General features: G+C 40.7%; 1 long non-coding RNA gene across 2 annotated transcripts; it reads left to right on the top strand.

The window, feature by feature from the left end:
• Positions 1-122: 122 nt before the first annotated feature.
• On the top strand, positions 123-27,205 carry LOC128137594 (uncharacterized). Of its 2 annotated transcripts, none has more exons than XR_008233750.1 (2): positions 123-214; positions 24,610-27,205. It is a non-coding gene; the product is annotated as an uncharacterized LOC128137594 (long non-coding RNA). The 2 variants fall into 2 exon arrangements; XR_008233749.1 differs by lacking the exon at positions 123-214 and adding an exon at positions 606-748.
• Positions 27,206-27,903: the final 698 nt, after the last annotated feature.

Below are 27,903 nucleotides of genomic sequence, written 5' to 3'. Positions count from 1 at the left end.
CTGAGACTCTCAGTGTGTGTTAAGTGTGGTATACTTACCCTAATCAGTCTACAGGTCTCAGGGGATTTGGCTAAGAGAACATCTTGTCTCTGGATCAAGATGAGGATTAGGCACGAGTTCAGCCAGCAGCTGCCAAGTACAGCTAAGCCTGGGACAACAGGGAGGTCTGCACAGAGGCACCACTCCCAGTGCTTGCAGAGGGTCTTCAGTAAAGGTGAGGGTCTAACAGAGCTGGAGCACCTCAAGGGCAAGGCAACAGGTGTTTTCCATTTCACAGTCTTGAGTTTAGGCATTTAAATTCTTCCTGTGTCCCATTTTATGTCTCAGGCTGTGCTAGATCACAGCCTGTGTTTCAGTGTCAGTCGGGTCTCACCCTGCAATGAAGAGAAATTGAGTTCTGTCTTTACACATGTCTTTAAACAGTCCAAATTCCCAGAAACACCTTTACACAAATGTTTGTTAAAATATTTGTGCTAGAATTATCAACAGGCAAATACTGTTTAAAGTTTGCAAACCTTACGAGTTAATCCTAAGCATTATAATTACGTCCTACACGCAGTTTGTATTTGTTTCTTACTGTAAGACAAATTTTTTGCAGACTTAGTTTCTATAACTGTTAATGCTCATTTAAGGAGATCAAAACATGAAAACATGAGCCAAGGACAGCCTCTGGGAGACTTCTGAAACTGATATGAAGAAGACCAGACAAAATCTGAATCTAAACAAGGAGTGATTCATATACTACTTGGTATATTATAATTACTTTTCTACTGGAATGAAGTAGTGAGTCAAAATTAGTAATAGTTTTATTAAATATTCTGGTATTTGCTGAGCAAATCAAACACAGGAAAATACAGGTATTTAAGGATGGTGTTTATTGTCTTGATATTATCTGACAAAACAAGGTTACACGCAGAATTGTAGTTTCTATTTAAAAAGGATAAACACTATAAGCAATACCTGGAATTATTTTTTTTTAATACCCATAATATTTGCTGTATTTTTTTTAATTAAAAAACTAGATCCTGGAATGGTAAGACTCGACTTTCACTATTGGAGCAGTGTTCATGAATACAGCGAACAGCTTGAGACCACAGACTCAGAGAAAGATTAAGGTAAAAGGGACCTCTGGAGGCCATGCAGTCCAACTAGCTTGCAAGTTAGACAAGGTTGCTCAGGGCTTAGCCCAAGTGAGTTTTGAAAATTCACAGGGATGGAGGTTTTGCAGTGTCTGGGCCACCTCCCCCAGTGTTCAGCCAGCCTCATGCTTAAAAGCTTGCATTATACTCATGAGATACAGCAAAAAATCTTAGGGTATCTTAGGATGAATGGAACGGTAAATGGAATGAATACAAAATGATACTATCCATTTGCTATTACTTAATTAAAAAAAAAATAAAAACAAAACACACAACTCCACCCCCCAAAAAACCCACCCCCAAAACACACATAAAAACGCCACAACAAGACCCATGCACAGAAAGTAAAACAAACACATGAATAATATTTAGAAAACATGGAAGCACAGGAGTAGAAGGCATCAGCAGAAGTTCATCCTCTATTCTTACAGGCACTGTGCCACAGGATCATTTAATGACATTTCTAGAAGCATTTCAATATATTATATTTAGGCCTGAGCCATGATTTCAGGATTGAATGATCTGTGTTGGCAATGTAGTCCAACTTCAAGGACTCAGTCCATGTGGCCAGCCAGGGTGGTGTAGTAAATTGTGCCTGTGCCCATGAATAGTAATGTCTGTGATAGCAAGTGCTGAGATTACTGCAAGCTCAGGGCTTTGGTTCCCTTCACCTCATGTTTCCTGTTTATTCTTCAATTTCTGAAGAAACAGGCACAGCAGGTGTTGAGCACTCTCACACATGTGAATAGCTCCACATGTCCTCTCTTAATACATTCCTGCATGCTGTAATCCTAATAGTGCATTCAGGACTTTTGAGATTACTAGCAGTCAATTTCCAAAAGGCTAAAAAGTCCAAGGTAAATCAGAAATTTCCAATTCAAGTTTCACTGAGTATCTTTTTTTAAAAAGGTATGAAACCATACTGCATAAAATAGATACAAGAACCTTTAGCAATTAGCTCACACTTTTACCTTGCTGCTTGTCAAGTCATAGAACATCCTAAGGTAGAGGGTCACTGGAGGTACCAGTCATGCTTGGAATGTTTCCCTCTGCTTACCTGGGGCGATGTTGTGGGGACAGGGCACTGCGCTCTAGCACCTCAGTCTGGTCTCTCAAGAGGGCTGAATCTGGCCTCAGTAGCTTTAAAATGAGGATGGTGCCATGGTAATATGCTAGCTTATCTCTTATGCTCTCTGTCTGGAGACTTATTTAAAAGATTTGAGACATTATTTAGAAAGACTGATATGGCAGTGGGTAGTATTTAGTAAAATACTGGATACTACAAGCTACAAAAATTTCTGCAGAGCCAAAGTGTAACCCTAAAAAGTTTAGCCTAATTCTGGGGACCTTTCAAGGTGATTTGCACTAGAAGAGAAAATCAGTGATGTAAGCCATAGTTTCCTCTGCATGGCCTTGCATTTTTTATAGATAGTATACACAAGCCCAACTTTCCCAGAAGCTGGTAGGAAGGCAGAGTGGGCATTTTGCTTACTCAGCAGTCCTCGGTCTGCCATGGCAGCATGCTCTCTGTCTAAGAAGTTCTGCCGATGTTCACCTTGTCATCTTTCTGCCTCAAAACTCACAGCATGGCAAAGCAATGTCCTAATCCCTGCACTTGCAGACATTGGTCAGACTTCGTTGTGCAGTTCAGTACTTTGTGTGAGGGTCTCCATTGTTTCCAGTCTTTTCTATGCTCTAAATTTTATGAGATGGGCATGGTCCTTCAGCCAGGGCTATCTAACCAACACATGACTTCCAAGCAGAGGATGCAGAACCAAATAGTTATATCTAGAGTAACACATATATACGGCAAGAACTTGACTTCCAAAAAGTGCTTGAGAGAAATGAAATTTGAAGGTAGGAAGAAAGCCTGAAATATGCATTGTCTATGAACTCTCACACACTGAAAGGTGCCCATCAACGAGTCAGTTCCTGCAGGATGGTAACTGCAGAATCTAAAAATTTTAAAGAAGAAAATAAAAGCAGAGGAGGAAACATATCCATTTTCACATTCTTAAGCAGCGACAGGATATGACTTTCACTGAAAAGAGCAAATACAAAAGCTCACGAAGTTGATAAATAAATAGTAGTAAGAAACCCATGAGACATTAACTAAAAGGGTTAAAGTTTGCATCTTGTTCTAAAGAGGCAAGTATGCCCAAATGAAATCAATCAATGCTTGAGTTGCTCCAAAAGCAAAACCTCTGGCAGATAATAACCTGAACCTTCCGCTATCTGTTAGAAGAAAGAATGGGACTAGACCTAAAGTTGAACAAAACCAGTGAAATGACAACTGATTCAGTACGGTACATGGCCACTTACTGCTGTCACAAAAGATCTAACCCCTAGGAGGAAAGATTACCACACATCTAATGATGACCAAGCAGCTTAGGTACCGGTGGGACTTAAACTATCTGACAGTATCACTTCCAAATCTCCCAGATGTGGAGGAAAACTGCTCAAAGGAAATTACCCCCAAAATAAGCCATACAGCCATTGTTTTCCCAACATTATATCAACATATGTCTCTAGAAGCTGCTCGCTCTTCCTGAGATACTAAAGATGTGGGGGTAAGCATAAAAGTCAGTATGTTACAGCATGGTAGCAAGGTTTCAGATGAAATCTCATGGACTCACAGGATGGTTTAGGTTGGAAGGAACTTCTTGAGATCATATAGTCCAACCCCCCTGCTCAAGCAGGGTCACCTAGAGAAGGTTGCCAAGGGCCGTGTCCAATAGGGGTTTTAATATCTCTGTGAATGGAGACTCCACAATCTCTCTGGGCAACCTGTGCTAACGTTTGACCACCCTCACAGTAAAAAAGTGGGGTCTGTGTGTTCAGAGGGAATATCATATGTTTTAATTTTTGCCCATTGCCTCTTGTCCTGTCAATGGGCACTGCTGGGAAGAGTGATTCCCTGTAAACATCTAAAATGCATGAACAATAGTTAAGCTGGGGAGAATTCAAGATCAAGCAATCCAAGAAAAAAAATGTCATTTCATAACATTCATCATTCTGACAGGATAGAACTATCAGTAAGAACTGCATCCAAGATAATTCATGTGCAAGAAAATATCATCAAATCAGATTAACTAGATTATTCAGAAAAATATTCCCTTAAGAACAACCACCACAGAAAAGAGACAAGTTTCCTGAACATTAGAGCTACCATATACCAGCCAAATATGAGTCAGGACGTTCAAAATCTACTGCACAGAAATGACGCATGTAGGAAATTGCAAGGACCCTTTTTGCTGTAAACAACGCAAATGCATCTTTGTTTTGACTCCTATTCTCAGTTCCAGGCAGTGTCTCTATAGAAAAAGCAACAATACACAAAGATACCTTACTTAATGCTGTGTATTATCAAATAAAAAATATTAACTTGCCCATAGTGACATGCAATTTTCCTTGGAAGATGATATCCTTCCTCCCTGCAGAATTTCATCTGACGTTCTCTTGTCTTCTCCCTTTGAACTGTATCTCACCTGGAAGCACAAATTCATCTCTCATCTGTGCACCAACAGCTCATAGATCCACTTTCTGCTCCCAATGCCTTTTAGTCCCAGCTAAATTCTAGTCCTCTTTCTCTGATGGCTGGCTCTCTGTGGATAACCAGCCATCACCTTAAATTAACATGGCGAGAAAAACCCACTCAGACTGTCTACTGAAGCTCTTCTCAATGCCTTCGTTCTCAAAACTGGAGACATCAGCAATGTTTTATCTGACACTTGAGACTATGGCTATGTGGTTCTCTCTGCCTACAGCCTCTCTGTAGGGCCTCCCATCTGTACTGTGTTTAAAGTTTGCAAACTGTTTCTTACCAAGTGTTAAGAAGCAACCTTCAGCCTGATCCATGTGGTATGGTGCCATATGGAGCTAGCTGAACTGGTTATGATTTCTGGTTGTATTGGAGCCAGTCTACCAGAAGTCCTACATGAACTGCTGCTTATTCATGGAAAGTGGTCCACAGAAGACAGACACGCTGCCATGGTTACGCTGTGTTCAGTGTCCTATGCAACCATACAATGCACAGTCTAATTACGAGTGTAATCTGACGGTCTAGAAAGGTCTGCGAAACCTTATGTTTCATTGTTTATGTTCACATGTTTTTAGATATGTATTATTGTCCCTAATAGTCATTAATACTTTTTGGTGGAGCTGTTATCACATGAACAATGACTTAAAGTCTTAGCATTTACCTAATGACTGTCAACTAAGTTATTTTCTGTTACAGAAATGTTTATGCCAATGCTAACATGCTTACACTTTATTTCCTTGTTGACAAATTTAATTAGACAAAATTTTCTTCATCTGTCCCAGACTACTATAGCTGCCCCAAACAAGTTCACACATTTAGTCTTCCAAGCCTCATCTCTTATCCAACATGTATAATGAATTTTTTTACAGACTTACAGGGCTAATGCTAGACAGAATTTGTTACAGTAGCTCATTCAAGAGAGGAAAAATCATCAAATCTTCTTTGCTTATTAAATATTTTAATATTTTAAATTATTAAAATCCAATCAATTAAATTTAATATTTAATTTAATATTAAAATATTAATATTTTAATAGAATGCAATCAAGAAAGGAAAAGTCCTGTTCTGTGGGGTAAAAATAGTCTTGTCATGTAACAAAGAAAGCTTAAGTGCCCTGGGGCACCAGATAAAAAAATCAAATAAATTAAATCTTTGCTTATGATGCAAAAGCCAGAAAATGTCACTGTAGATACAAGGCTGTTACAGCACTATATTGTGCATGGAATTGTGGAGAGGTTACCTTTACAGCATTGAGAAAAGAATGCCAAAGCCATGTTTCTTCTCACTGCCTTCCTTAAGAGGAATAGTTCTTCTAAGACATTAAAAGGAGAGATTCTCAAGGTGGGTTGTGTTGCACAAATAGTATGATGCATTTTGAAATGACTCAGACTTTTTAAAAAAACCTTAAATTTAGAGTCCAGAAAACTGCAACACCACTGTTTAAAAAGCATCCCCAGGAACCCCTAACAAGAGGTGAAAAATGAAACCAAAGTTGTCCTAACACAAGATTTTGGGCTCTGCTCTGGAGAGGTGTGAGGGCACCGCTGCCCAAGAGCCGTCCTGCAACAAACCCTCCAGCTTTACCAAGTTTCCTGCTTGACCACAGTGAAACACAGTGCCACTGTGAAGTGCAGCAGTCCCCTGCAATGTGGAGGTGGCAGCAGCCTTTAGCCCTCCATGTTTGGGGTTTTCCTGGTGGGAGTTTAGTGCACATTGATGACATTTGCTGGCATTTTCATTTCAGAGAGGCACAGATGTGTTTGTTTCTTCCGTTTGTTGAATTCTTCTCTGCTGATGTGACTGTGTGGTCTCTCTCCCTCTCCCTCTGACTGAGTCATGATCTAGGAGAAAGGAACATGCATCACCCAGCTATGTTTTCACAATTAGACTTTACAGTGAAATACTGACTCATCAGTCGGACAAATGGCAAAAGTTTTCTTAACATATTAAAATATTTTCTTATATTCAGGCAAATTTTGATCAAAATATGTGTCTATGGTTTCTTCTGAACCAAACTCAGAATATGCTGGCACTCCTGCTGTATTTCTTTGACCTGGAATTTATTTGGGTTGGAATTTTTCTATTTGATTCAAGGCAAATATTTAGTTTTTCATAGTTGTACCCTGTATTCCTAATTGCCAAAAACTGTGAGACCTAAAAGAAAGGCTGAATCCTTCCTGATTGCTGGGTCCATCCTACACACTCACAACATGTATGGGTCACTCATGATAACTCAGTGTTAAGCAGCACTTCCAAACTGCAAGACAAAGATGATGGCCGTCAGTCAGGAGCTCCTGTTCAAAGGCACGTCTCAGGACAAACTGGACAGAACTACAGGTAGCCTGCTGCTGAGAAACTTCCAGCTTTTTCCCAAGCTCAAAATTCAAATGTAATTATTTGCCCTCCAGGCCACCAGCTGGCAATTGCCTACTGCTCAGCAACGAGGTCATCTCGCAACGCCATAGCTGCCTTTCCAGGCATATGCAACTTCTCCCTGTTCTGCCCCCATATGTCTCGCTCCCTCCTCAGCCTGTTACTTTCCTGATGACCACCCCAGGTTTTCTCCCCTCCCACCTCCCAAGCCTGCCTGTGAATTCCTCGTCTCTACCTGCAGCAACGGTGGGAAAACAGCTCTGTGGGTCCTTCCTCCCTCCATACTTTGCCAGGCTTCCTGATGGGGAAACAGAGATTGGGAGCAGGGTGGCATTTCACCCTTCTTTCACAACAGGATAACAGGAAGCTGTCAGGCCTCTCTTGCACTTGTGGTATAACATCCATCTCTTCATGTCCCTGTCCTTTCACACCAAAAGGCAGAGTGACTTTTCTGTTTGCCAGAAAAGGGAGGTCCTGCACCTTCAAGTAACCTTCGACCCTCCAAGAAACATGCAGCTCTCAAAAATCAGTTTCATTGGTACCTCAGATTGTCTCTGTTTTTAACATCTGATGTTTTTTTTTTCTTAGTCAGTGGTGCAGGGTAATAGATTATAGGCCTTGAGTCTAAATTCATGCCATCTTTATGTCCTAACAGAAGCTTTATTAGCTGCTCCTACTGTCATAAAACCTCTTTCACAGTCTTCCTTCTCCATGAGTATATATATGAAATCTCCACAGCACAGCCAATGATAGTAATGTAGTTACTAAGACAAGAGCCTTGTAATGCCCCAAGAGAGCGCTGTGTGCATGTGATGTAAGTGTGCGCGTGTGTGTGTCCTTGTCTTGTACGTACACATATATAGGGACACATGTAAACACAATCTCTGAATGCAATGCTGAGAAAGCAGCACAGTGGTTCATCTCACCAAAACTGCATGGCTTCTGACCACTGGGCTGAAAAAGCATGTATGAATTTTTGAACAGACCTAACCACTGCCATAACCTGATTGTATTCATTCACTGTGAAAAATGACTCAGCAAAACCTACAACTTTTGAACTAAGGACATGTGGGGTACAACACCGTTAGCTCCTTCATCACTGAAAGTGAAGTCTACCATCTAACTCAGTGGTAGATGCTCCATCCCTGGAAACATTCAAGGTCAGGTTGGACAGGGCTCTGACCAACCTGATCTAGTTGAAGATATCCCTGCTTATTGCAGGAGGTTTGGACTAGATGACCTTTAAAGGTCTCTGCCAACCCAAACTATTCTGTGATTCTATGAAAAAAACATGGGGTTTGCACATGGTGATCTTCATGTATAACTGATTAAAGGTAAACAATTTAGCTTCATAGCCTGGAGAGGTCTCAATTTCTTGTGCTATGAGGACCTCAAACCAATGTTTAGGAGTCAGTAAGACCCTTCCTCTTTTTTTCTTATCAGACCAGGTCGTGCTGTAACAACTGTTCTTTCTATTTGAGAGAATGACAATGAGAAGTATCATTTGTCAGCAAGGGATGCTACAGAAGCATACCACCAAGACATTTCCTATGGGTTCTAGATTTGAGGGAGTGATAGTGCTTTTATTTTTTTCTGAAGATGTATATTGACTAGTCTGCATTTTAAAAAGGAGATATCATACCCAGGGACAGAGGACTTTCAGCTACAATTACACTGTTACACTGTTCTTGGCATCTCATGTGCTCTGTGCTGCTGCCAAAGTTAATACATTTATGATTTTCTTCCTTGTACAATTTTGAGGTATTTTTCTATTATTCTTAGGAGTGCATCATAAATGGTTTGTTTAGCAGAATACATGAAAAATTGCATGAACCTACAAAATTTATTGAATGTTTTACCAACAGCTGAAAATGGCAATTATTTGAGTCAAAAAATTGAGCCTGAGGGTGTTTTGCTCTTCTTTGATTCTCACAATGCATTTGTTTCCCAGTGTGATGACAGAAGCACCAGTTCTCTTCAATTCCTTCAGAGAACTGGCTCTAGCATGCTCCCAGAGCTGATACTGAGACAGACCAGAGCAGAGGAGAGGATGTGTTGGAGATCTAGGTGTTCAGTTGCCCTGCCTGGGCTCTTCAAAGCATTGATATGAGTTTCAGTTGTCAAAAATATAGAAGTCTGAACTCCTTTGATGGAAGATGCCGTGCCATTACAAAGCATTATTCAGTTCCTTGCTGTAAAGTGTCAGGATTTTTGCCTCTTTTTGTTACATACCTAGAACCCTGTAAAGCTCCTGTTTCAGAGCATGACATTTAGCATACACAACAGGAACTGAATTCAAATTAATTTTAAATACTTTTAAAAGTTGGTCTGAGAGTTGACTTACCAAGAGAGAAATGATTCATTGTCATTACATTCTCCAGGGGCCCATGATGCTGCTGTCATGATGATGTTCTGTGCTGCACCCAGATGCTGATCGGTATTTCCTTTAGCTGTACTTTTTGTTAATTCAATGAGGTGTTGAATTGTATTGAGTTTTGATTATGACATGAGCAATAAGGGTAATTCAAAGAATTAAAAACTTTCACATGCACAACCTGCAATTCTAACAGCCTTTTCATTATTTTTAGTTTGACTGTCTCATAGGCTTTCTGCAAAAAGATCATCTTACTTCTTTCTACTCTATTTTATTTCCTGAATTTGACATGATGACGCTATGTGCCACTATGTTGCCCACGTGTTATGTTTCATGAACATTTCTTAAGCTATCCTGAAGACATGAATTCCCACTTCCTTGTACCCTCCCAGCTGTTCATCAGCATGGTGAGATGGACCACAGATCACAGAACTGATCCCAGTTCAACACATAATTTTTCACAGAGCTTCCTCCAGATTGATTTCTTAATCAGTTCACTATAAATAGTCTTGGAAGAAATGTCTTTAGATGTTTGTGTGGTGGGTTTTTTTCATTGGGTTTGGTTTGGGGTTTTTTTTCAATATAATTTTAAGGCCTCCATTGAATCTCTTAGGTAATTTGCTTGTTTCTGCCTGAAATGAAAAATTTTACAGCTTTTTCCCATGTATTTCTGCAGATTTTCTGCAGAAGTTCCATGAAGTTGACTTTCTCTCTTACAATAATAATCAAGCAGACCTGCCCTGCTAGGTGCAGAGCAAAATGAAGGCACCTGTGTTAGCCTCTGTATTTCATTAAGTAGCCACTTTCAGATACTGTGTTGTGAAATCAGTTATTAAAATATTAAACTTTAATTTTATGTTTGTAGTTCTGACTAGTTCTTTTAATATAACACAAATGAAATATTGTTTAGGCTTGCACAGAGTAGGAAAGCTCATAGACCAGATATGTTGCTTCCTCCTGCTCATTTCCAGAAAGGAAGTGATCTCTACCTGACTTTCTCTCTTCCAGACTGCATGACGTACATTACAATAACTTTTCTCTTGTTACTCTCTGTGATATGAAATTTGCATTATCTATTCTTATGTTTTGTATAACTTTGCACTTGAGTTTCCACAGAAACCATATACTGCGTAACCATGATGTTGATGGTTGACTTGGAAACTGGGTTATCTCCTTTTCTCCTTTCTTGAAATTTAGACTCTTGTTTTTCTGCTTGTCAAGTAGGTACATTGATTATGGTCTACTAATCAAGCCAACTTTAAAATCAACTGTCTAGGAACTACTAGCAAACCTTCAGGAATATCCAACTTCAGGTAGGATGTTCAGAAGAAACACCCACAAAGCAAGAGAATCAAGACTTTAAATTTGTTGATGCTGTAATCAAACAGGTTTCAAACTCCAACTGCACTTTTATGGCCAGAACTGCTATTGCTTCTAAACTTACATTAAAATTTGCCTCAATTTTTCCATTTGAAAAATAGTTCCCACTGTAACCATTACTCCGGATTAGCCTACAAGTACCACTAGGTCCTCAGTGAGAATAATGTAAAGTTCTGTAAGGAAAGATGCCTTTGCTTGCCAGTAAACACGCTCACATAAAGGTCTGGTAGGAAGTATTAACACTATGCCTACTCCTTCTTTCATAGACCATGGATTACTATCTGTACATAGGTTGTGTTAGATTTTTACTACACTGCTACGAATGTCTCTCCACCATTTAGCTTTTAGGAGAAGAGGCCAACAATTAAGCAGACCAAGGACTTGAGCATTAAGTGATAAAATGAATGGTCACTTCACATAAATGAAGGTAAACCATCCAAGGCTTGAAGAGCATAAGGACGCTCTCAGTATTTCCTGTTGCTGAAGTATAGCTGTACTATGGCTGTAGGGTCCAAAAAAAGCACAGCTGTGTCAGTCTGGCATTGTGCTTATCCTTGCAAGCATCCCAAAAAGTGACATGGCAGTGCTGTTTCTAGAAGTCTGCTAGAAGTCTGCATGGAGTCATGCAGCTTTGCACAGCGGTGGCTTTCTGGCTCTCCCTTCCAATAACTTGGAGAACTCCACATCAAATACCAGTGTAAGCAGCAGTATAATCATAGCTGCTTGGCTATAAACAGTCATGTCCATCATAGTGTGCTTCTCTTAATGAAATAAGAATTTTCAAAAGTGCTCCTTTCCTTCCTATTTAATTTTAATGCCAGCAGCTGCAAAATGTTGAAATAATTTAAATTTTTAAAAAACTTCTTAGAGTGTCAGGTATTTCTTCAGTAGATTTGGAGATTGAAGCAAAGACTATTATTGCAGCTCAAGTATACTTAGTGTTTTAAGAATGTTTTCTCATGGTTTAACCAGCACAAAAATTTGTCTGCCTGCCTTTCTCTACTTTACATGTGTTTTTTCATCTTTTTTCATCAGCAGCCTCTCTGTTCTTTCTTAACATGTTGCAGTTACTCTCTCCATCCCAGTTGGGTGAGCAGTACTACAGTCCTAATGTTATTCCCTTCCTGTTCAGGCATGGGATTTCGATCCACTGGGATTCATTATTACCAATCTGACGTACCTCTCTCTGGTGTGTTTCTTAACGATGGAAAGCAGCTGCTCCAAGAGTCTGGCACAGTCTGCTGGCTCTTGGCAGTCTGGGACCTACCTTTAAGGTTTCACGATGACTCCACTCCTTACTCAGAGTTTCTGAGATCATGGTTTTGTCCATATCCTCTTCTAAAACTACACGCTCTGATTCACCGAGAAGAGAACTAACAGATCAGGTAGTAGATAAAGCAGAAAGTCTGAGCAAGTTATAATAGGCCACTTACTTACTGAATTATTTACTTCTCATGTAGTTTCATGAAATTTTAGACACTGTAAATTGTTACCTCTTGAATCAGCTTGTCAGAGAACTCACAAGAAGAGAAACAAAATTGGATTAGCTGTAACAAATCCAAGCAACCTGACTCAATATATGTCTTAGACTCCCATAGAACTTACCACAAGATGCTCAAGAGCAGTATTCTTACAGGAGGGGGAAAAAATCTGCTGAATTAACATTTTATTTAAATGGACCAGGTGTGGGTGCATTGATCAACATAAAAATAATGAAACTTGTTAGAAGGAAATTGGAAATAACAGGTCAAAATATAAAACACTTGCAAGCAACATGGATATATGTTATTTACTAAACCAAGTAAATGTGTATGGCAGATCAAGAAGGACTGTAAAGACAACACATGCACACACACACAAAAGCAACTGAGTTCAACAGCCGAAGGATGGTTATCAGTTGTAAGACAAGGAATTTTTTAACACAGGAATCAAGCCCAAATGAGAGGCAGAGTCACCAGTGAACTGTTGAGAAACTAGTCACAAAACCACTACAAAGCAGACAAAGAGCAGAACAACTACATAAAGACAAAAACAAAATAATGAATGTATTTTCATTTATTCTGGAAACTGAATGCATGCCAAGCTGTGGAGTTAACAGAACAAAAAAAGAGGTGAAGGAATGCTCCAGTAAAAAAACCCATAGCAGTTAAGTATTGCTTTTTTGTCTAATGCAGAGTCATACGCCAGAGCTGGTTTTGGCAGAGGAAAAATCTAAAGAGTTGGCTCAAAATAAAATTTTAGTTTTCTCAAAAAAATGCTTTGAATGAGAAACTGAACAGCAACAAACTGTCAGGTCCAGCTGGTACTGACCCAAGAGTTTGAAAGGACCAAGATGTGAAATAGCTGAGATAGCAGCAGCAGTGTGCATCTTATGGTCAAATAAGCCCTGGAACAGAAGGACTGGCAGGTGGCAAGCATCAGATTCTCAAATGGGCCTCCAGGAGTGGACCAGAAATCTAAATACCAGTAAGTCTAATTGCAGTGCCATGTAAAGTTGTAACTACAGTAATAAAGAAGAGAATCTGTGGATAGCAGAGATAAACATTACACTTGGGAAGAAACAACATGGCTTTTCTAAGAAGGATCATGCTTCGCCAGTGTACTAATTTACTTCGAAGCAAGTATATATGTAAGGTGAGTCAGCTTATACAACATAGTTAGATTTACAAAAAGCTTTTGACAAGGTCTCCTGTGATAGTCTCTTAAAGAAACTAAGTTGTGATGGGAGAGTAAAGTTGATTAACAACCAGCTAAATGTTGAGAAATAAATGCCAGGAATAAACTGTTAGATTTCACAATAAAAGGACATTTTCAGTAAGATCTCTCAAGAATTCGTGTTGACCTTCTCATATATGACCTAGAAGAAAGGCCTGAATGGTGAGATGACAATTTTTGCAAATGGTATATAATAATTGACATTTTTCAGAGCAACTTCTGGCAACGAGTCTTATGCTTGACTAAGATTTGCACAGTACAGAGTGATAGAGTGCTAAAATGGCAGGTGACATTCAATAGTGATAAATGAAATATAATATATCTGTGAAGAAAATGCCCTACCTGTGTTTTCTAGGTTAGGTATAATTGTTTAGTTCATAGATGTTAATGCCATTAGGTCAATATGAAGAAGCATTCAAAAAGGCAAATAAAATACTGGGACCCATTAAGAAGGCAAGGTTTATGGATAAAGATCATGTCTTTCAATAGGTCACCTGGTTTTAATCTAAAACTTTCCCTTGGTGTTGTTGGCTGCAATATTATTGCTACAGTAACATGAGTTGGAAAAGAACTGAAAACAAAATGAAAACATGATTCTGCAATTGTATAGATTCAAGAACTGCATCACGAATACCAAATCCAGTTCTGGATCCCTCATCTGAAAAAAGACAGATGGGAAAAGAGCAGAGGATGGAGTCTCTGTGACAGGAGACTTAACAGCTCTTCTACCAGTAAGAGGCAACTGCAGAAGGTGATTCATAAAATTCCCAAGGGACAGGAAAAGGGGTGACTAGGGAATGAATATGCACTCTTTCTCATAATAAAAAGGACATCAAGCTTTCAGGCATCAGATTTAAAACAGACAATGGAAGTGTTTTTTTACAAAACACATAGCCAAGCTGTGGCATATATCACCTTAGGAGCTATGGAAACCAAACGTGGGAATGAAATCAGGTAGGGCTTAGAGCAACTCATGCAGGATAGGTCCACTGAGAGCTATTGAATGTCACTGCCTGAAAGAAGCCTCCAGCTGAGGAAGTCCTTGAACCACTGACTGTCAGAAACTGGGTTAGTAAGCCTAGGCAGCATCCATTTTCTACATGAGACCTGTTTCTAGTACTCTTTTCCAAAGTATTAATTACTTGAGACAGGATAATAGAATAATCACAGCATTATGGACCTCAGTCTTGATTTTCTCTTCTCCGGGGTCTGTTTCAGGCCTGTGCTGGGCGAAAGCACCCTCAGAGATTAGGTTTGGTCTTGGGCCCCTCGCTGCCATTCATCAGATGTTGGAGGTTGGTAGTAAGTCTCTTGGCAAGACCATAGTTTAGCTCATCATATATAGACAGGAATGATTTCTGGGGATCTCGTTGCTGTCCTTCCACCTCCACAACTTCTCTGGAGCTCTTCCCATTACAGGAATTTGCCCTGCCCCGCTTCTCCAGCTTGGCAGGTACGTGGCTCTGCTAAGACAGGACCGGGTCATCCACTCTCTCCAAATGTCCAGGAATCCCAGTATTTTTCCACCAGGAAGCACAAAGCCTGGCTGACACTGTGCTCAGAAGGGTGTACAACCCATGGAGCAGCTTCCTGAAATGGGGGCTTGCCCTGCTACACAAAATGAGCTCTCAAAGCAGCAACAGGCATGAGGATACACAAAGGGGTTGACCCAAGTAAGAAGTAAAGCAACCCTCAACAGAGTCAGTCTTCCAGGACTGTGGGAACAAGCTCAACATTCAGATGTGGCCATATGAATTCAGTCCATTCCCTAAGCAAATTATATACCATCATTTAAAAGTGTATAATCATATCTCACAAGAGGATTGTCAGCGTCACAGAGCGTTATTTTCACATATAACTTCTCTTGACCATTCTGCTTCCCACACTCCTTACCATTTGGGTCTTGTTATACTAAACATTATCTTTCTGCTCAGACTATTCAAGGACATTTATAGATTTGTCTTTCTTGTACTTCCAATTCTGGAAGCATTTTCCTCTAATATCAAAATTTCTTACACTTCCATTTTAATGGTGGAATCATTCTGAGTTTGAAGATGAAAATGTCAAATCAAACGCCCATTTTGAAAATAAGAGGAAAAAAAAGAAGATTCAGAAGGGGAAAATGTGGATCGTTTCTAAAGCAAAGAGAGAAATGTTTATTAAATTTGTGACATCCCCAAAATTTATTTCTTTTTTTTCTAAGGAATTGAAACAGCTCTTCTCTAGCATCCTTGGTATTGGAGGGAAGCAAAGTGATAAACATAATACTTATTTTTAAATAGCCCTGGAAATTACCTTCCTTATTTTGGCCTCTAGTACTATCGTCACTTCATTTCAATTAAATTAAACATCTAGCCACAGTTTAAATTTTTTTTTTTAGGACTGAAGCAAAAAAATGTTATTAAAACTGAGCATGATTCACCAGTGCGAGACTGCAGGAAAAAGAAAAAGCAAACAGCATAATGCGATATGTAAACTCAAATGTCATTTTCAAAGGCAAATGAAACTGATAACCTCTCAGCTGCAAAGTTGAGTCTAGAAAAATGTTGACCACAAATGATCAGAAGTCTAACTGACCTTTAAAAGTAATTTGAACAAATTTTGGTTGTTCAGTCCAAATACAAGAACCCTGAGGGGAAATAACATGCTCAAGAGCAAAGAAAATGTCTGCAAAGAGCAAAGGAGTGATGTGTTCTCTTTCTCCCAGGTAGGGAAGATAACAATCAATGGTCTTAAGCTATGCTATGGGTGGCATAGCACAGACATCAGAAAACATCATTTGAACAGTAACACTACAGAAGCTTGTCTTGAATGGTCATGTTATTTTCATAGCTTGACATAATCAAGTTCATGTTGACAGGCCCTCTGTGAGAAATAGTGTAGGTATAGTTGATTGCGTATTGAGGAAGAGTTTAAAAGATCATGTCTTGACAGCTGTTCTAGCTCTGTGTATTTTTATGAATAATGAAGTGTGGCCATTGTTTATATTCCCTTCTTAAGTACTAGGTATGTGCTTCCTTCCCTCATTCACTAACTGCTAACAGATTTGTAGAAACAGCTCCCTTTGCCTGTTGTAATCCCTGCCAGCTGTGATTCATTTGGAACCTTACCCATTAAGATTTGATTTTTAAAAATAATCTTATTCCTTTATACGTCCCCGTAGTTATGGTAAGTATCAGCTCCAGAGACACCAAGGCAGAGTTCTTGCTGTAAGTAGTACCATCAAAAACAGGGAAGATAACCACACTACTGTCCTCACTAGCCATTAACTTTTCTTCTCCAGACAAATTCTATCCTAGCTCCTACATTAAAATCATCTTTGACAAAAGCTAACTGTCTTTTTTCTAGGTAAATATTTTATTCTCTACCAGGATTCAGCAATGAGGGAAAAGGTTTTCTCAGAATGGGACAGCAGTCTCAAAGGATTTCCCTGAAAATCACTTGTCTAATAGGACAGATATTTACAGAGGAAGACTATCATGAGCCTGCTACCTAGTAGCTTTCTGGGTTTGATTATGGTTTTGGATGCTGAAGATCATGTTGATTTAATCAGAGACTTGCAGATAGTTCATGTTAATGCTGTGTTAAATATGGCTTCGGCTCTAGGCCTGTCCAGGGTTTTCCTCTGTTCCTCACAAATGCCCTCATCCACCACTGGAAAACAGGGTTCCCACAGGCAAGGTGGTGTTGCCTTGGGGAGATACATGAGATGGTGATTATTGGAAGATCTGTGCTATTTGGTCTGTGGTTTCCTCTTTTATGCTCATGTTTTCTTAGCATGTAGTCAATAATAACCTCAGGGACTATGTGGGGTAGGCTTTCTTGTCTCCTCTTTGTACTTATCCACCGCTACATCAAATAATTGGGAGATTAGGGTGGAATAAAAAAATCTGAGAGCTTGGGGCTGGAGCCTGTATGACACTTCTCTTTGTGGACTAAAATGGTTATATGAAGTTTATCTGTGATTAAAGAACAGAGAACTTCCTTTTTTTCTCCCACTTTCAACTCTGTTTCACCATATTACTCAGATTTATTTTATTTTATGCTTAATTAGGAGGCTGAAAATAGATATTTCTTTTGAAGGGCAAATCTCTTACTTTCCATTTTGATACTGTGATCTAATCAGACTTACCAAAAGTAGTTCACCAAAAGAAATAGGCATAAGCATGAACTCTTTTATTTATGTGCTGATTCTGTGTAGCCTTGATAACACTAGCTTCATAGTGGGTGCTTAAAAGAACTCAGCCCTTGCCGTAGCTGCACGTGTTGTGATGATGCTATTGCAAGTAGCCAATGGAGTTAGGTTAAATCCAGCTCAGGAACCTTTCTGCCTTCTGCAGCCACCTTGGGAACTGCAGTATGATTACCTTTTAAACCAGTGCCATAGCTGTATCCTCAGCTGTGTCTTAGGGACAAACTTCAAAGAATTACTTTTAGGGTGTGGCTTCTCCTCCTCTATGGTAAACAAGAAAAATAAAACAAAACACACCAGGACTATGTTTGACTATGACTGATAGTGTAATACATGGGTTAATAAGCTGCAGCTACCCTGAGGTCACTATAGTCTGGGTGGCTATACCCAAGTTAGCTATAACATAACAGATAAAATACTGCCTACATAGCAGCACTGCAGGCAGCACTGAATACAGTCATTTTGCAGCCCACAGGAGCAGCGATGTTACCTGTTGTATATGCATGCATTGGACATGGCATATGTAGGTGTCTTCCAGAAGATGTTATGGCAGTTCAAGCCTCTCATAAGGACCAAGGCCTGCAATCTTGAAGCTTCTTCCAGCTGTTTATGGAAGGTTTCATACAACATTACTTTTTGATGGCGTAGTCTGTAAGGGACACCCACTGTGTTGTCCTTCCCTCTGGTTCTGACTTCCAAGCTCTCAACCAGCCACTCTGTAGCAAAGCTTCACGCATTTGAGCCATTTCCCTTTACAGAGAGTACATATCCATTGATATATGCCGAGTATGATAACGTACTGCTCAGATGGTTAGTCAAACGCAGATGAAAATTAACATATTAACCCCAGAAAATAAGAAATAAGTCATGAGGGAAAGGGAATGGCTTGTGTATACTTCCTTACACTACTACTTCCATTGATTTCCACTGGATAAGAAGTTAGCCTTATTCTGAGACTTTCTAAAATATAATAGCTATTATTAGGATTGGAACAGGGCACCTGCCACTGGTTTCATTCTTACTGGTGACAAGGAGAGAATGTACTATATATTCACATGGCTTTAGCCCACATATGGGATACGTTCTTTTCTAAATTGAAAACATATGGCAAATTCACATAGAATTAAAGATAAAAAGGAAAATAATATCATGAAGAACCTTTTCAATTAGTCATATATGTACTTTATGTTGAAAACAACTTTTTCAAGAAATTAATGGATGCTTTCCTAATACCTCTTTGGTACAGGTAAGCTGAGCTATTCTATAATGTCAGTTATTTTAGAACCCATTTTGTTGCCACTCCTAGCAAACATTGGAGTTCAAATGGCATGCCTCTTTTGCAATTGCTGTGCAACAAGTTTTGGAAGATCTGTAGTCAGAGTTATTTCATAATCTGGACTCATTAGGGGCTGGTCTTGTTGCTATTCCTAACAAATGACAGCTTGAGAATGGTATGCTTTCTTTTGTAATGCCTTCCAGAGAAACTTTTAAAGACCTAACTCTTCTTCCAAATAGCTGATTTATCTGTTGTGCGGTGCTAGCAAGCAGGGTCCAACACAATCGTTTGAGTGATTTAGTGGCTGGGGTGTAAGATACCTTGTGATTTCTACACATATGGTGTCTCACTCCATTTATTTTAAAATATTTGAAGAGGCTCAAAAAGCCAAGCTTAGAAAGTTCAGCTTAGTGTGATCAGCCAGCCAACTCAGAATAATGTGACTGCCTGGTATTGAGTATTACCTAAATGCAGTCCATGAAATCAAGCTCCCTGTTTTGAAGCTCAGATTCCCTTAGATGTTTAATGCTGACTTGGAGGTATGCTCAGAAGCACGAAGCTGGGAAAGCTGAGGTTAGAGCCTGCCATCATTCCAAAACTGGAAAGAGGAATAAAAATTCTCCACTGTTCTTGGGGTGGCCTGATTTCCTAGGCTTACTCAAAATGCAGCTGAACAGAGCTTGCTAACCAGGCCAGCATTCATGCTGGAGAAGTGCAGAGCAGGAAGAAGCAGCAGGCCGTGTTTGAATATGCTGTTCAGGTGGGGGGACCTAAGTGATTTACCCTACTGAGCCCAAAAGAGGCTGGACACTTTCATCCCCCTCAACTACGACATTGTCTTAGCCCTAAGGCTTAGGTAGGACTTGTTCCTTGAAGGTCTCTGTCCCATTCTTGACAGCCTAGGTGGGTAGCTCAAGCACTTTTGATCTCTCTGGCAGAGTGAAGCACCAGGTTTTTAGGTCTGTCTTGTAATCAGGACTAAGATGACAACTATCAAAATGAGTCAAAAAGACATAAACTACTATATCACAAACTCAAAAGAAGTCACCATTTTCAGGGTGTGCAGAGTTTCAAAATCACAGAATGACAGAATGGTTGAAGCTGGCAGGGACCTCTGGATGCCATCTGTGGTCCAACCTCCCTGCTCCAGCATGGCCATCTAAAGCCCATTGCCCAGGACTGTGTCCAGATGCCTTTTGAGTATCTTCAGGTATCTGCTGCCTCCCTGGGGCCCGGGTTAAACATGTGATGAGAAAACTTCCTACCGTGGTGTGACCTTCAGATTATTATCCATTATTCATTTTTCATGAAGTCAGCAATGAAGATGCTGGGCAATATGAGTCCAAGGGCAATCAAGAGAGACTTCAGGGCCTTGAGACTACTGGTTAAGGGATCAGGAGCAAAAGAAGTGTTCTCTTCTATCCTTCCAGTTGCAGAGAATGATGAGAGAAGAAACAGGAAGACCCAGCAGACCAATACATTGCTCCATGACTGGTGTCACCAGTAGAATTTTAGGTTTTTTAATCATGGGTCAGACTACACACCACCAGGCCTGCCAGCAACAGACAGGCTACCTGTCTCAAAGGAGGAAAAGGATTTTTGCAGTCAGCAGGGCTCATTGCAAGAGCTTTAAACTAGATTTGAAGGTGGAAAGGGATAAAACCAGGCTTCCTAGACATAAGCCTGGGGGTGGCACACCAAAGTTTGAGGGATGATATGGAAGCAAGGTCCTTCGATCTGCTCCACAATGTGCTGAGCACACTGGAGCACATTTGAAATGTCCCTGTACTAATATGCACGGCACCCTAGCCATCTCAGGGGACGTAGGGGATGGACATCCACACAGCAGCAAAGGTGTAAGAGTTGTTGATGTGTTAGAAACCACAGAAATACCTGAAAACAATCACATAGGAATTAGGGCTTCTCCCCCCGAAAAGGTGGCGGGATCAATAGCCCAGCTGAAGTGCATCTACACTAGTACAGGCAGCATGGACAACAAACAGTAGGAGCTGGAAGCCGTTGTGCAGGTGGGAAACTATGATGTAACTGTAATCACAGAAACATGCTGGGATGACTCACACAACTGGAGTGCTGCAATGGATGGCTATAAACTCTGAAGAACGGATAGAGAAGGAAAGAGAGGCAGTGGGGTAGCCTTGTATGTTAGGGAGTGGCTTTACTGTCTAGAGCTTGACAATGGTGATGAAAGGGTCGAGTGTTTATGGGCAAGAGTCAGAGGAAAGGCCAACAAGGCAAATATCATGGTGGGAGTCTGTTATAGACCACCCAACCTGGATGAAGAGACAGATAAAATATTCTATAAGCAGCTGGGAAGTCTCATGTACACTAGCCCTTGTTCTCATGGGGGACTTCAACTTACCAGATGTCTGCTGGAAATACAATACAACAGAGAGGAAACGATCTAGGAATTTCCTGGAGTGTGTGGAAGACAACTTCCTGACACGGTGAGTGAGCCAGCTAGGGAATTCACCCCACTGGACCTGTTGTTTGCAAACAGAGAAGGACTTGTGGGTGATGTGATGGTTGTAGGCTGTTTTGGGCACAGTAATCATGAAATGATAGTCTTCAGTTCTTGGAGAAGTAAGGAGGGGAGTTAGCATAACTGGTGCCTTGGACTTCTGGAGGACAGACTTTGGCCCCTTTAGGGGCCTTGTTGACAGAGTCCTTTGGGAGGCAGTCCTGAAGAGCAGAGGAGTCCAGGAAGGCCAGACATTCTTCAAAAAGGAAATTTTAAAGGCATGGGAGCAGGCCGTCCCCATGTGCTGAAAGATGAGCTCGTGGGGAAGAAGACCATCCTGGCTGTACAGAAAGCTTTGGCTGAAACTCAGGAAAAAAAAAAGAGCTTTTGAGCTTTGGAAGAAGGGGCAGGCAATTCAGGAAGACAACAAGGATGTCGTGAGGTTATGCAGGGAGAAAATTAGAAGGCACAAAGCCCAACTAAACTTAATTTGGCCACTGTGTTGAAAGACAATAAAAAATGTTTCTATAAATACATTACCAACAAAAGGAAGGCTAAGGAGAATCTCCATCTTTTATTGGATGCAGGGGGAGACATAGTGACAAAGGATGAGGAATTGGCTGAGGTACTTAGTGCCTTCTTTTTCTTAGTCTTTAATAGTAAGAACAATTATTCTCAGGGTACCCAGCCCACTGTGCTGCAAGACAGGCACAGGGAGCAGAATGAAGCTCCCATAATCCAAGGGGAAATGGTTAGTGACCTGCTACACCACTTAGGCACACACAAGCCTATGGGACCAGGTGGGATCCACCCCAGCGTACTGAGGGAGCTGGCAGAAGTGCTCACCAAGCCAATTTCAAATAATTATCAGCAGTCCTGGGTAGCCACAGAGGTCCCAGTTGACTGGAGGTTAGCAAATGTGACACCCACCTATAAGAAGGGCCAGAAGGAGGATCTGGGGTACTACAGGCCTGTCAGCCTGACCTCGGTGCCAGGGAAGGTTATGGAGCAGATCATCTTGAGTGCCATCACATGGCATGCACAGGTGATCAGCCCCAGTCAGCATGCGTTTGTGAAAGGCAGGTCCTGCTTGACTAGCCTGATCTTCTACGACAAGTTGACCCACCTAGTGAATGAGGCAAAGGCTGTAGGTATTGTTTACCTGGACTTTAGTAAAGCCTTTGACAGCACTTCCCACAGCATTCTCCTGGAGAAACTGGCTGCTCATGGCTTGGATGGGCATACTCTTCACTGGGTAAAAAACTGGCGGGATCGCCAAGCCCAAAGAGTTGTGGTGAATGGACTTAAATCCAGTTGGTGGCCAGTCACAAGTGGCATTCCCCAGGGCTCAGTATTGGGACCAGTTCTGTTTAATACCTTTATCAGTGACCTGGATGAGGGGATTGAGTGCACCCTCAGTAAGTTTGCAGATGACACCAAGGTTGGCAGGAGTGGTGATCTGCTTGTGGGCAGGAAGGCTCTACAGAGAGATCTGGACAGGCTGGATTGATGAGCTGAGGCCAATTTTATGAGGTTCAAAAGGCTAAGTGCTGTGTCCTGCACTTGGGTCACAACAACCCCATGCAATGCTACAGGCTTGGGGAAGAGTGGCTGGAAAGCTGCCTGGCAGAAAAGGACCTGGGGGTGCTAGTCGAGAGCTGGCTGAATGTGGGCCGGCAGTGTGCCCAGGTGGCCAAGAAGGCCAACAGCATCCTGGCTTGTATCAGAAATAGTGTGGCCAGCAGGAGCAGGGAAGTGATCGTCCCCCTGTACTCAGCACTGGTGAGGCCGCACCTTCAATACTGTCTTCTGTTGTGGGCCCCTCACTACAAGAAAGACCCTGAAATGCTGAAGCATGTCCAAAGAAGAGCAACGAATCTGGTGAAGAGTCTAGAGAACAAGTCTTATGAGGAGCGGCTGAGGGAACTGGGGTTGTTTAGCTTGGAGAAAAGGAAGCTGATGGGAGGCCTTATTGCTCTCTACAGCTACCTGAAAGGAGGTTGTAGCGAGATTGGTGTCAGTCTCTTTTCCCAAGTAACAAGCAAAAGGACAAGAGGAAAGAGCCTCAAGTTGCACCATGGGAGGTTTAGATTGGATATTAGGAAAAATTTCTTCACCAAAAAGGTTATCAAGCACTGGAACAGGCTGTTCAGGGAAGTGGTTGAGTCACCATCCCTGGAGACTGTGTAGACGTGGTGCTTAGCGACATCATTTAGTGAATGACTTCGCAGTGCTAGGTTAACGGTTGGACTTGATGATCTTAAGGGTCTTTTCCAACCTAAATTATTCTATGATTCTAAGTATGGAGACTACACAACCTGTCTGGGCAACCTGTGCCAGTGCTCAATCACCCTCATAGTGAAAATGTTTCCAGATGTCCAGAGGGAACCTCCTGTGTTTCAGTCTGTGCCCGTTGCCTCTGATCCTTTCACTGGGCACCAATGAAAAGAACCTGGCTTCATCCTCTTTGTATGCTTCCTTCAGGTATTTATATACATTGATGAGTTCCCCCTGGGCCTTCCCTTCTCCAGGCTGAACAGTCCCAGCTCACTCAGCCTCTCCTACTAGAACAGATGCTCCAGTCCCTTCATCACCTTTGTGGCCCTTCACTGAACTCTCTACAGTATGTCCATGTCTGTCTTGTACTGGGGAGGCCAGTACTGGACACAGCACTCCAGGTGTGGCCTCACCAGTGCCGAGGGGAAGGATTACCTCCCCATGGCCCACTGGCAACACTCGTTTTAAGGCAGCCCAGGATACCATTGTCCACCTTTGCCACAAAGGCACATTTGTGGTGAAGGGTGTTTGATGTGCCTCACTAACACGCTAATGTCTTTATTTAGTTCGTGTCCTAGAAGCAGACCAGGCAGGTATTCCATACTTCCTCAAGAACTTCAAGAAAGCCCACATGAAGGAGTTATTAAAACACTGGAGATGTCCAGACAATAAATCTACATGCTGATGAAGGGGCAAAACTTTAACAAGACTAACCCTGACATTTGCTTTAAGAACATGAGAAATGTCTTGGGACATTTGAGAAGCCATCTGACTTCTCCAAGCGCTATTTGGAGAAAGACGATAAATCTAATTACCTATCACAGCTGAGGGTATGAGGAAACCTGTGTTTCTGTTTTTTCCAGATTTCAGCAAGTATTTCAATGAAAATTGTCACTTGCAAAGTATGATGCTGGGATGCTGAGAAAGATCAGTGACAAAATCCTTTTGCAGGGCTATGCAACCCGTCATGGAACATAAAGTTTTTCCTCCTGTCAGCCAGGAAGAGTAAGAAGTAATTTGCAGTGGATGTGATGGAAGATAACTGCTCTGAAACCTGAAAATCCAGGTTTCTGTTCAAAACATAGCTAGAAAGGGTCGTTTTGTTCTTGTCCATGGCCTTGTTGGAGCTTTAGAAACATTAAACGTGGTTTGGAAGCCTGAGAACCATGCAGACATAGGAAGGGTAGTTTAGAGAAATGCAATGCTGGCCAGAAAAGGTCACAAGAAAAGATGAACAAACTTGAGAAGACAGAACAAAGCACTCTAAACCAGGAACAGCAAACCAAATCATCAAAGTTTGAGAGTAAAACAGTTGACCCTCTTTATTCGCCTTAGGGTTTATTAGTTAAACATATGCCAGTTACTGAAAGAGTAGTTAGATTTGTAAATTTCACAAGAATTTGTAAAATTCACAAGACTATCAGGTACACAGAATTAGGTCAGATATGCCAAAATGGTTTGGAAAAGATTTGAAATGGTTTCAGAATCAGGTTTTTGTAACTGACCTCCCAATAACTCTTATGCAGACATTCCCCATGAGTGGGCATTTGTGTCTGTTCATTATGGGAGAGTTGTGTGCAAAACTTGGCGCTCTAGAATTTGGACAAAATGTCAGAGCTTATGCTACTTGAGCTAATAACTGTCTGGACTTAAATACATTTAATAGATAATGTATTAAATATCAGGAAAGGTGTTTTATAAATGAAGTCTATAGCTAATTTTCTCCACAACCATAAGTGAATGAAATAGTTTAGAAGCAGCTGATTGACACTGGGAAAATTGCTCTAACACTGAAGACAAAGTATGACATCATCAGCACTCAGCAAGGGAGAGGGGTGAAGTATTTAAAACCCATTTTACAACTTCTGTTCTAGGGAGCTTTAGCTATCAATATTCTTGTGTGCCTGAACCAGACTGTCATTAATTTCTTGAGTGTTTCTGACAATTGGAAAATATTGAGAAAAAAAGATCATAAAATATTCTATAAGGGAGGATTATAAGGGAGAGAAGGACTAAAGAGATTTCAAAGTCTACAGGATTGGTTCCAAAATAAAATCTGCTGTGCAAATACTGAGGAGAGAATGTATGTCTATTAATAAAAAGAAGGTTGAAGCTGTGCATGACTTGCCAGCTTTCCAGGCACTCCTGAAATAGGGTTTTTATAGGCGCCCATTCATAATGCCTGCTCCTGCAGCAAAACCTTTGCACAGGGTCTCAATAGCTGCTTTAATGGCTCAAACTATTATTGATTTTACTATTTCAAAACCTGAAAATAGTGTTGGCAATTACTCTTAGCTTAACACTTGCATTTCTAAAGGAAATTGAGCAGGATGAGATGATTTTCAGTTTCAAGTTGGTAGAAATAGCCTACCAGGACATGAAATCTAAATCTGCATATAGTTATGTTTCAAAAAAAATTCACATCTGCAAACCACTAGGAATGTCAACTTTACAGTTTAACAGAAAAAGATGGATAGAGTTGGGATAAGGTATGATACTACAGTGACCATATAGTCATTTTTGCCAAAGAGCTGCTTCTTAGTGCAAAACCAGAGGGCGACCTGCTTCAGCATCTTTTTCTGAGGTTCAAGAAAAAAAAAGGAAGTTCTGAGACAGCTGGAAAACTAACGGGTTCAGGCTCCTGCTCTGATCCTCATCATGAGATAAGAGCAGAGGCACAGGCATGTCTGTCTGTCTGTCTTTCCACACCTTCTTTCCACAGCCTCCAGGAAAATGAGGTTGCGCATACATTCCTTGGAACTAAATAAAACTGCACAAAAGGAGTAATTCATTCATGCCATCTATGTTTCTTCTCCTAAGAGAAAAAAATCTTACTATTCAGGCAGTGGTTATTATATAAATGAGAAATACTGCATTTCAATAGGCAAAATATATGTTTTAAACATTTCTTGGCAATTAACATCTAAATGTTTTCCTCTAAATAGGACTTATATACTGCTCAGCTCCAGCACAATGATAGTAACTTGAAAACTGAGAAACTAGAAAATGCTTAGAGGTAATGATGGCTCATCCTTCAGAAAACATAACTTTTTAAAAAATGTGTTTATCTGAAAAGGTTACCACACCTAAATTCCCTAATGCCTCCTAGATTTTTATTCATGAAATTATATATATCACCGTATTTTACTGGAAACAATGTACTTAAATTTATACTCTGCAGTCTGTTTTTCCCAGTAAAATACGTTACACTCTGGACATTTGTTAACATTTCTAGTATCTCTTGCTTTGATGTTACGTTATTAAACCTATATGCTGTACTTCTATTTATTAATGTTTCTTTTGCACTATTTCACCCTGTACAACATGTTAAACTTTGCATTAATCTTTCTAAAGACTATTGTTATGAGTATTTCTGCCTGTTTTTCAGTAGCCCTCTATTTTAAGACCATGTATACATAGAGAATATAACAGGATCAGGATGAATTTCAGTTTCTATTATCTTTGTTTTCTTTTGTCTTTTTATTCACTTTTTTTTTTTAATAGGAAAAGAGTATTTTGAACTGACAAAGCAAAAGACCTGTTGTCAATCAATCTCTGACCAAGCTATTCTTGTGTGAATGCTTGTATGGCACACACTGAAGGCTGGCACACAGCATGTGAAGTACCTGCTTGATGTGGAGTCTCAGGCAGCAGGGTCCCTTCCAGTTCCGTGAACCACGGCTTTGCTGCTTCTCCATCTTCTTCCCACAATTGGAAAATCAGAGTGCAGCTCTCTTAAAGCAACACTGGAGTTGAAAGCAGCAGCTTTGATTTATTTCATGCTGCATAACACACAGTGACTCAAGATACACAAGACCAGGGAAAAGTTTGGCTCAATCTTTCAACTCATGAGCCACCAAAATGGCTGGTTTTACATAAATGTCAAAGCCAGAGAGCTTTACATTCTTTTTGGAACAGCCCTTAAAAATGTGACTAAGACATTGGTTGCCAACCTACAAACAGTTACAACTTTAAAATGTCAAAGTGAGTTGGCTCCAGCTGCTCAATTTTTGTCAAGAGACATTAAACAGAGATACGCTTGCATGAGTGAACAGGCATTTCCCCGTAGCAACCTTTTGGAACCTGCTCATCTAGGCTGTAAGAACAGTGTTCCCCAGTTTATTTTGACATACCAGACCCCACTTCCATCTGCAGCA

Source organism: Harpia harpyja, chromosome Z (assembly GCF_026419915.1).
Source record: "Harpia harpyja isolate bHarHar1 chromosome Z, bHarHar1 primary haplotype, whole genome shotgun sequence".
Taxonomy (NCBI): domain Eukaryota; kingdom Metazoa; phylum Chordata; class Aves; order Accipitriformes; family Accipitridae; genus Harpia; species Harpia harpyja.
This window is presented reverse-complemented; position numbering and strand designations above follow the sequence as displayed.